Genomic DNA, 9,224 nt, shown 5'->3' on the forward strand with positions numbered 1-9,224 from the left:
AGGAATATACCAAAAATGTAAATCCTTCCTCACGATGTCATGGTTGGATGACAAGTAATTTCATAACTTTCATGTGTATATAACGTATGTACAACAGAGAGAGAAGAAAAGGTGTTTGGGTTTCTCTCTGCTTAGTGGGAGAACGAGGACTGCCTTAGAATTTGAACTAGGATATGTTAATGGAATATTATAATTTTGAAACTTATTTCAAGACCTATGCAAAATTTTGAGTATGCCTAGGAGGAACGTTCTGAAGAGTAAAGGCTACCCGAATAGCATGGTATCAGGCAAGGGTCAAGGAAAGATAGAAAGAATCCCCAAAACAGAGATGGCCTGGAATTATAGGAACAGGAGGTTTAGGTTTCCTTCTGTTGTTTGCTATGCTGTAGGCTGCTATCACGATTTTAAATGTCCAATGAAAGTGTGATTTACATAAGTGTTGTACTGAGGAATATGGGAGGCACATGTCTCTTCATTGGGAAAGTTTGTAGAAGTCAAACAGTAGTTTCAAGAATGAATACAACAATCAGACATTAGGTATTATAGAAATCCCAAAGAGAGGTGCCTGGGAGAAAGAAACACACTCCCTCCTGACATCTCCCATATCTGGAACCTCCTAGAAATACATGAATATCTGTTTAGGGGATATTTTAGACTCCCCACACTAAGTGAAAATAGAAGCTTGAGTCATTCTATTATGATATTTTAAAAAATGTTTTAGTCATCTGATGAAAGGCTACTTATACTAAGGGAGTTTTAAAATTATTAAATCCAATAATAAAGTTAAATTAGTCACTAGTAGAGTTTACTGGGAATTGAAATTCAGTGTCCTGCTATGAATTCTGGCTGCTACACAACCGGCAGGCTTTCAACTTTCTGGTATGTTTGCATACAATTATATAGCTGGATTGTCCACTATTTTCAGATAACTTATTTAATTTTTTCAGGCAGCATTTACTTTGTTTAAGCCACTTAAGATTTGCAGTCACTCCTGTTCTTGCCTTTCAATTATAAATTAGTTTATTTTCTTCAGTTAAATTTGCCCAGGACTGTCAGCTGACCCTACAGTGTGAGGCAAGGCATATTTTATCAACATTGCTTTGGGATTATATCTTTCTAATAAATATGTTTCAAGACCTATAAGCCTTGCAGCTCAAATACAGAATTATTCAGACTCTTGGCTCCAATGCAAAGGCAAACCAATATTACAACAAAAGTATACTTATGCAGTGAAAGAGCAATGTTTTTCCTATCAAACATGGAAACAGATAAAGTAGGTGGATCCCAGGCTTACTTGACGAGCGTAGGAAGAGCTCTGCAAAAAAATGGGAAGAACCATTGGTCTTCAGTAAGAATAAAGCTGTCATTTCCCTGCATGATGAAGTGACGGTAAGATGTGCCTATGTTTGAACCATCATATTCTAACTCAGTCCTCCATAATGCCAAACAAATTTTGTATAGGATAAAAGTTGCAAAGAAAGCAGGATTACAGCTGTCACTCTTTTAATAAATGAAATAGATCTATTGCCAGAACTCTGATCTCTCTCTTGGTTATTCATGTCATATAAGATCCAATTTAAGGCTATCTTTAATACTCCAATTGGAATAACCAGAAAGTGCAATAAGAACCATTTACATTGTGCAATTGATAATCCTCATGCAACTCCCATGTAAAATTACACTGCTCTTTGGGAAAACTGTTGAGAAAAGTGACCTTTTACCTCAAAATTTCCTCCGACCCTCAAAGTACCAATTTCTTAGCCACCAAAAAACATGAGTTAGAAAAAGCTGTAAAATGTACCTAATTTCTCAAATCTATGTGTTTGATATGAAATACAAATGATTACAGAGAATCTGTAATCCTGGCTTTATTCTTCCTACATTGATCAACCAGACAACAATATGGTAAAAAGAGAGGTAAAATATATCTTCTCAATTTATATTGTTTGCAGGTTAATATTCAGTATATATGGCTACCATGGAAATAAGTTAAAATAGTCATAGTCATAAGAGATGGTAAAAAACTTTAAATAATGCATGTCCCTAAACTATGGATGCAGAATTTTAAAGGTTTCTACTTATGGTCTTTAAGGGAATGTAGGATTACACAGGAGTATATTTTATGTGAGTACAAATTCAGAAAGTAAATTTGTAAAAAATTAATGAAGGGAAAGTAAGCCTAAATGTGATGTTATCTTTTCTCTCAAGGCAAAACAAAATTATCCAATTATTACTATTATTCTCCTAGTTTTTCTATTAATAAATAGAAAGAATGATCCAGCATTAGTAACTTCCACTGAACAGGCAGTCCACCTGCAAGGAGCAGCACCCAAGCTCTCACGATGTTAAGACAGAACAAGGTGATTCACATCAGCAAAACAGATTGTATTGTCTTCCTGCAGGAGCTCTTTACCCTGAGGAATAAAGGATGGGTGAGAAATCTAAGTTTTGATTTTTAAATATAGGTTCTAATTTATCAGTAAAGAAGTTGTAAAGCATGGGGTAACCTTGAGCATACTCCTTTCAAGCCTCTTTAAATGGGAAAAAGCAAACTGCTCATGGCTTCTTGCTGATTTTCTGCTTATGTAAAGGTCAAGTGTATCAGAATGAAAATCCTGATATCTTCTGGGCAAGCTCACCTTCTCAAGGACCGGATTGTCAAGCATGTGTCAGGGGATAATAGTTATACATCTGTTTCACCTGCCTTCCTAACTCTACCTTACCTGCTGTTCTCTATTGTCCCAGCCAACGAATGTCCTGGTGAATGGGCCAGTATCTAACACATGCAGGATTTGCTTAACCAACATAAATAGTGCCCCTATTTTGCCCCTACAGGAAGTTGTTATAACTTGCACAAGCTATTTGTCAGGTTTTTTTTTTTTTTTGGTTATAATTTACTGTCTATAACTATTTTGTAAGCTATTAATGAGTTTTGACCATTCAGCCCCCTTTCCTAACCAATAACAAGGAAGGGTAGTGAATACAAAAAATATTAAAGTCTTTGTGGGTATGTGTACTTGGAGGGTAGAATTTTAAATATCTACTATGTCAACAAGAAAATAAAAAATGCTATGCTTGTGAGAAAGTTACAAAAGACTACATCCTATGAAATATACTTTTTTTTTTTTGGCCAAACTCTTTTGTTAGTTGAAAATTTATTCCATTATGCTGGATTTCAATTCTAATGACTTCCCTGGATATTTCTTTACTGCTTATAGCAATTTGACAAATATTAAAATTATGTCATCCTAAGACTGCCGGCACGAGATGAGAAGACATTATTTCTTTGTTCTTATTTGGTCTTATGATGGATAACTATTTTTTATTACTTCAAATCATTTCATAGAACTTCAATTTTATTTTGAAGGAAAAGAAATGGATGTTGACGGTGCTTTAGAAATTAGGATTAAGCTGCCAGTAACCTTGATGTCAGGCAGTGGAGCAAGCAATAAATGATGAAATGTGAGAAGACAGCCTTATCTTGGACAAAGTAAATCCGAGTACTTTCCAGCAGAATCTATTAGAATCACATTTTGTTTATTCATTTGCTTGTTGCATAAAAATAAGAACTGGTCTCTTTTTCTCTAAGTCTAATTTAGAAATTGCTAATTTTGGTCTGTTGCTATGTCCTTAATTAATGAGCAGAAAAAGCTACCCTGAGATATTACTACTATTAGAAACTTTGCTGATATTTCCATTATTTTTACTCAAAAGGGATTCTAGATGTAACTTTTATATCTGATAGGTATTTGTTATGGACACTCAGAAATTTTTAATTGAAATATCTGCATTAAAAATTTCCTCCTAATAGAAATTCCATTTATGTTTATTCATCTAGAAATGATATTTCCAGATTATTCTAGTGAAGATTGTTTTAATGTTATCAGCGAGAATTGCTTTGGTGCTCCACCCTGTTTTTCAGGATTTCACGTGCCTTCCTTTCATAGATGGCTTGCTTCAGATCTATACAGCAATTGCTGATGTCAAACATTTGCAGAAATTTTAACTCAAATCGTGTTCATTAAATCCAAATCCCCATATTCTTATCACATGCTTAAAATTATTCATCTTAAATATTTATTTAATATCTACATTTTAACCAAAGTTTCAGAATTTAATACCAATATCACTTCAGGATGGCTTTATTTTTGTAATACTCTTAATGATTTCAGTTGGTTAATAGTCATATTTATGGTTTTTTATTCATATATATATTTTTCTTTCTAGTCTTGTTTTAGTAACCTTTTAAGAAAAATTAAGAGAAAGTTACAACCACCTTGGGAATCATTAACTCCTTTCTCCAGTTAGAACTCACTGCCAACTAGGTTCCCTCTACAAATGAAAGACAGGACTAAGCTTATTCTCTCTCAGAAAGGAAGGTTCTTTTCCTTAGTTCACCTGACTGGGGAGTGAAGGGGTGTTTCTGGAATTACTATGGAAACCTTAAGAAATAGTAATCTGAACTAACCTTGGACATAATCTGACAAAAAAATTAGGTGAAAAACATTTATTAGCATGTCATCTATGTGAAGAACAAGAGATTCTTACGGTGATGGAGTACCCTGCAGTTTGGCTGCATCAATATCAATATCCTGGGTGTCATATTGTACTATGGGTTTACGTTACTATTGCAGGAAACTAGATGAAGGGCACACAGGATCTCTCTGCATTGCTTCTCTGCACCATTACTATATGTGAACCGAAAATTACCTCAAAATAAATTTTAAAAAATATGCATCTGAGGTGCTTATTTAATTCCTCGCTGCCCTTTTCTGTAACTAGGCAAACATGGAGAAAATCTACCTAAGAATTGTCCAAAACGCGGTTTTATTCAGAATAAAGCTCTGTCCTCGATTTTCTCTTGCGTTTGTCTCTAAGGTTTCTCTTTCATTTTGCTTTAAGAAGCCTGACTTCCAGTCACAATTTTACCAATAAACAAATGATCTAAGACATATTATTTTACTTCTTTTGTTGTCAGTTTTCTCATACAAAACGAAGGATTGATCTAGATAAATTTTGAGGTTTTTCTAATGCTAAAATTCCATGATTCCAAGTATACTGCACTGGTGCAAAGTATTTACTAAGCAAATTATATTAACTCTGACAAGTTATCAGAAGACAGCCTTAAGTAGGATACCTAACAACAAGGTCAACATGGTGGGTTTCTTAGGTTTTCATCGGTGGACAGCTTTGGAATAGAAAGAGCATCTCAGGATTCCTAGAAAAATACAGTCTTCCAGCAGGCAACTAAAATTTGCTTTTTCCATATTCCCATTATTATGCAAAATCCAGGTGACCTTTAACTGAACATTAATGCTTTTTAAAATGTTAGTATTAACATTACATCTCAATATAAAAAACTTAAACCAAACTCTCCCTGAGTAGGAGCCATTGGTGACTAAGTGTCTTTACCAAGAATACTCCTCACAAAAGAAGACTGTTTGCTCCAGTCATTCTTAACCTCCATACAGTGCAAAAGCAAATGCAAACTCATTTGTGAAGATGTATTTATTCAGTTACTTGAATGTTTTGCTCTCAGATTCTGTTGAAGATTAAAACAACCAAAGGTCACATGAAAAACATCACTGGATATTCTTTAAAAACCTTTTTAAAGAGACTGTCTTGATATTGTTCAGGGTCTGCTGCAAAGGGATTCACACAGGTTTAGCATGGATAGAAATATATCTTTTGAGAATTTAAACCATGAAAAAGTTCTTTTCTCCTAAACAATGTACACATTTATTTATGTCACATAATTAGAATTTATATTCTATGTTTTTCTCAGTCTTTGCAGTCTAAAAGCTTACACCTTAATTTAAAACTCAAACTTAGTACTCTTAGATTATTGGTATTAAACAGTTTTTAGTATACATTCAGAATTAAGATGAATAAAGAATTAAGATGAATAAAGATTTCTGGGTCTACAGCAAGAGATTCTGATTAAGCAGGTCTGTAACAATAGCCTTTAATCTGCCTTCTTAATGGCTATCCAAAATAAATACGCTGCAAGTGACCCACTGACCTTCTGTTGTGAAATACTAGCTTAGTTTTAAATTATTTCCCGTTTTTGACATTTCAAAGCTATCTATTTTTATAGTAGTAGCTTTATTATATAATTATTTTATCTTAGATAATCTAATTATTTTCTAGAATTAAGTGGGACAAAAATAACTTGTGTATCTTGGCATAAATATAAACTTATATCAGAAGCAATTAATTTGAATTCCAGGAGAAAAACGATGGATATACATCCTTGTATCCTAGGTAGGAGAGAACTTCTTAGATCAAACTGCAAAAAACAAAAAACAAAACTAAACATAAAGATAAATTTTATGGTATCCAAATTAAAAATTTCTACTCAATAAAGGATACCACAGACAAAATTAATAGCTGGCAGACAGGATAATATACATGCAGTTTCTGAAAGCATCAGGTAATTACAAAAGATTCTGCTATCTGCACACACACACACATACACACTAAAATCTACCCAGAACTTATGCCAAAGAATAGAAAAAAAATAGTGACCCCAGTGAAACATGGGCAAAGAACATGAGTAAGCGATTCAAAGAAAAAGTATCAAAATGCTCATAAGCACTTAGTGCTTCCATTCATTGGTCATGAAATTAAAAACGAAAAATAAGATATCACTTTACATTTAATAAGCTGGTAAACACTAAGAAGCTAACAAGGACTGTCAGGGATACAGTGTCTTAAGGATGCAGCTACTTTGAAAACAATCTGGCTGTCAAGGACCTTGCCAGCCCTTTTCTTGTCCATAATATTTTCTAGGTAGGAATCACACACCTGTGATGCTCACCAAACCATCAGAACTCCATATTAAGTTTTTGCCTTCTCCTTAAATCGCCTCTCTCTTGACTTGAGGAATGGCAGAAGTGCCTCATCCCCCATGGGAGAATGTCAGAGTCTCAGTACACCAATAGCCCTCTCCCAAAACCAGCCCTTCAAAATTGAGCCCATGAGCCTTTTGTACCCTCCATGCCAGTGGAAGGGTTATGAATCATGCAGCCATCCTCCAGTCTCCCATGCTGTCCCTGGAAAGTCTCTGGAGTTTTCTACATCATGGAATTTGGAATGTGGCATCTGTTGACTCAGTGCTTCAGCTGAATTTTCCATTTTATTGAACTATTGCAAGTGCTTATGTGGGCCCAATGAACAAAAAGATAAAACCAAGGGAAAAAATTTGCACTGATTTTTATCTCAAAAGAAGAAAAACAGACTCACACTACCAGAAGTGGGTTAACTTTTATACTATACTCGACACCTGAATTTCTTTTCCAGTCTTTTCTATTTCTAGAAATAAAATATTCTAGATAGTCTAGAATTCAGTTACCTAAAGCCTCTACAAAAGGACCATTGAACTTCAAGAGAGAGATGAAGCATGTAATATATTTTTATTCATTATGGTTATGCTTCTGAAAGTTTGGTTTTAAAATATATTTAAAATGTTGTTAGCTGATTTTTAAATGAAACTAAAAAATAATAAGCTGAATACGGTCTTTTCTCTAAGTTTATAAACAACACCCTACAAAAAAATTAGCCTGACTTAATGATTAGGGCTATGGACTGGAGCTCAACAAATGCTTTTTATTCGCTGTGCCATCATTTCCCATTAAAAATGATAACAATAAATTATTTAAATTCACTGTGATAAATAGAATATACAGTAATTCTGTTTTCTTGCCTCAGAGGCATAGCGTGAGGTTAATTAAATAACAGCTGCAAAATACTTTTGGCTCTTTAGAGAAAGACATTATATAAGACATTATATTATATATGCAGCATTTTTTTCTCCTATGAAAATAGGGCTAATTGTTCCTGAGAAATAAGCCTATGGCAGAGAAAACAATCATGTAACAGCCTCCACAAGCACTTCATTCACAAGGGCAAAATTTTGTCACAGTTGGTAACAGACCCAGTGAATGCTATGCTTCTGGTCTTTGTACAAAGACCACTGCCATCTTGTGGAAAACATTCATTGTCGTTATCTTAGGCTTCTATTTCATTTGTGGGAAATGGTGACAAGATAATTTGGGCTTTCTGCTATCGAAGATTCGTGGCTTATGAAGTGTTAGTCACCCTGAAGTCTGTTATCTGTGGCACATGAGGACTCAGTGAGGCCATGCTGAAGGTCAGGCAGTGTTAATGGAAGGAAGAGCTCTATAAACTAGACATCTCTCCAGGGCTTTGAACTATACGTATTTCTCCACTAGGGCTTGCCACAAAAACCTGCTTTCATGTTCCATTATATTCTGGAATTAGGGCCAAAATAATAATAATAATAAAAGGAAAAAATAATTAATGGAAATTATTAAATTCAATGTTGATTGCTCTGGGAAAAATTATGTCAATCTGTAAATGGTGTTTGTATTTATCTGTCAAAAGAAGATGAGGGATTGCTTACAGAAAATAAATGAAACAGGACCATCAAACAGTTCTGAAGTCTACCAAGTTTGATAAATAATTGTCATATTTAGACAAACAGGATAAATTTTTAAATCTGTCCTGTAAAAATGGGTTTTTGGAGAAAGACAATTCCTTTCTAACCTTTTTCTTGTTTGTCGAAAGACTTAAAATTGATACCAAACTATACCCAGAGACAGTATAGCAAATGTCTTTTATTTATCCCAGAAACAAAAACTTTGCTGTAAGAAGTATTATTACATAGAAAAACACATAGTCTTTCTGGTCAGAAACATTGCCTGTTATTTTTAAAGCAAGCATTCCTTAAGAAACAGCTTTTTAAATTTGCACTTTTAATTATTGTGGTTGAGTTAGTCTTAGGCAAAAAAAAAAAATGAATAGATGAAACTTGTCTTTGATACCCTAATCTCATCACTGCCATAATTTTACCCCCCCACACTTCAAATATCTTTGGTCAGGAGTCTTCTCATCTCTGTGTTAAGGCAATAGCTTCTTCATTCATCAGATAATTTAAATTTATATTAATTTACACTAAAATGTTGCAGATTAGGTCACTTTAAAACTAGGGACATTTTTTGAAAAATTATTAGTCAGTCACCGCTTAATCCAAAAGGTAGAACAATTTATTAAAAAAAGATTCTAGGAAATTTGGCAGGGGAGAGAGTTTGGTATGTGATTTTCTCTCTAGAACCCAAGATTTCATTATGTGGATAGCCATCTATTCAGCTTATTGATTTTTAACAGTTAAAAAAAAAGTACCTGAGCAAGAGTAATATCCT

General features: G+C 34.0%; 1 long non-coding RNA gene across 6 annotated transcripts in view; it reads right to left on the reverse strand.

The window, feature by feature from the left end:
- Positions 1–7,057, reverse strand: part of LOC118154541 (uncharacterized) — a 310,862-nt gene extending 303,805 nt beyond the window's left edge. For all 6 annotated transcript variants that reach the window (XR_013519318.1, XR_013519317.1, XR_013519316.1 and 3 more), the window contains exon 1: positions 6,808–7,057. This is a non-coding gene — a long non-coding RNA (uncharacterized LOC118154541). The remainder of the gene's footprint in view (positions 1–6,807) is intronic.
- Positions 7,058–9,224: the final 2,167 nt, after the last annotated feature.

Source organism: Callithrix jacchus, chromosome 6 (assembly GCF_049354715.1).
Source record: "Callithrix jacchus isolate 240 chromosome 6, calJac240_pri, whole genome shotgun sequence".
In the NCBI taxonomy this organism is placed as follows: domain Eukaryota; kingdom Metazoa; phylum Chordata; class Mammalia; order Primates; family Cebidae; genus Callithrix; species Callithrix jacchus.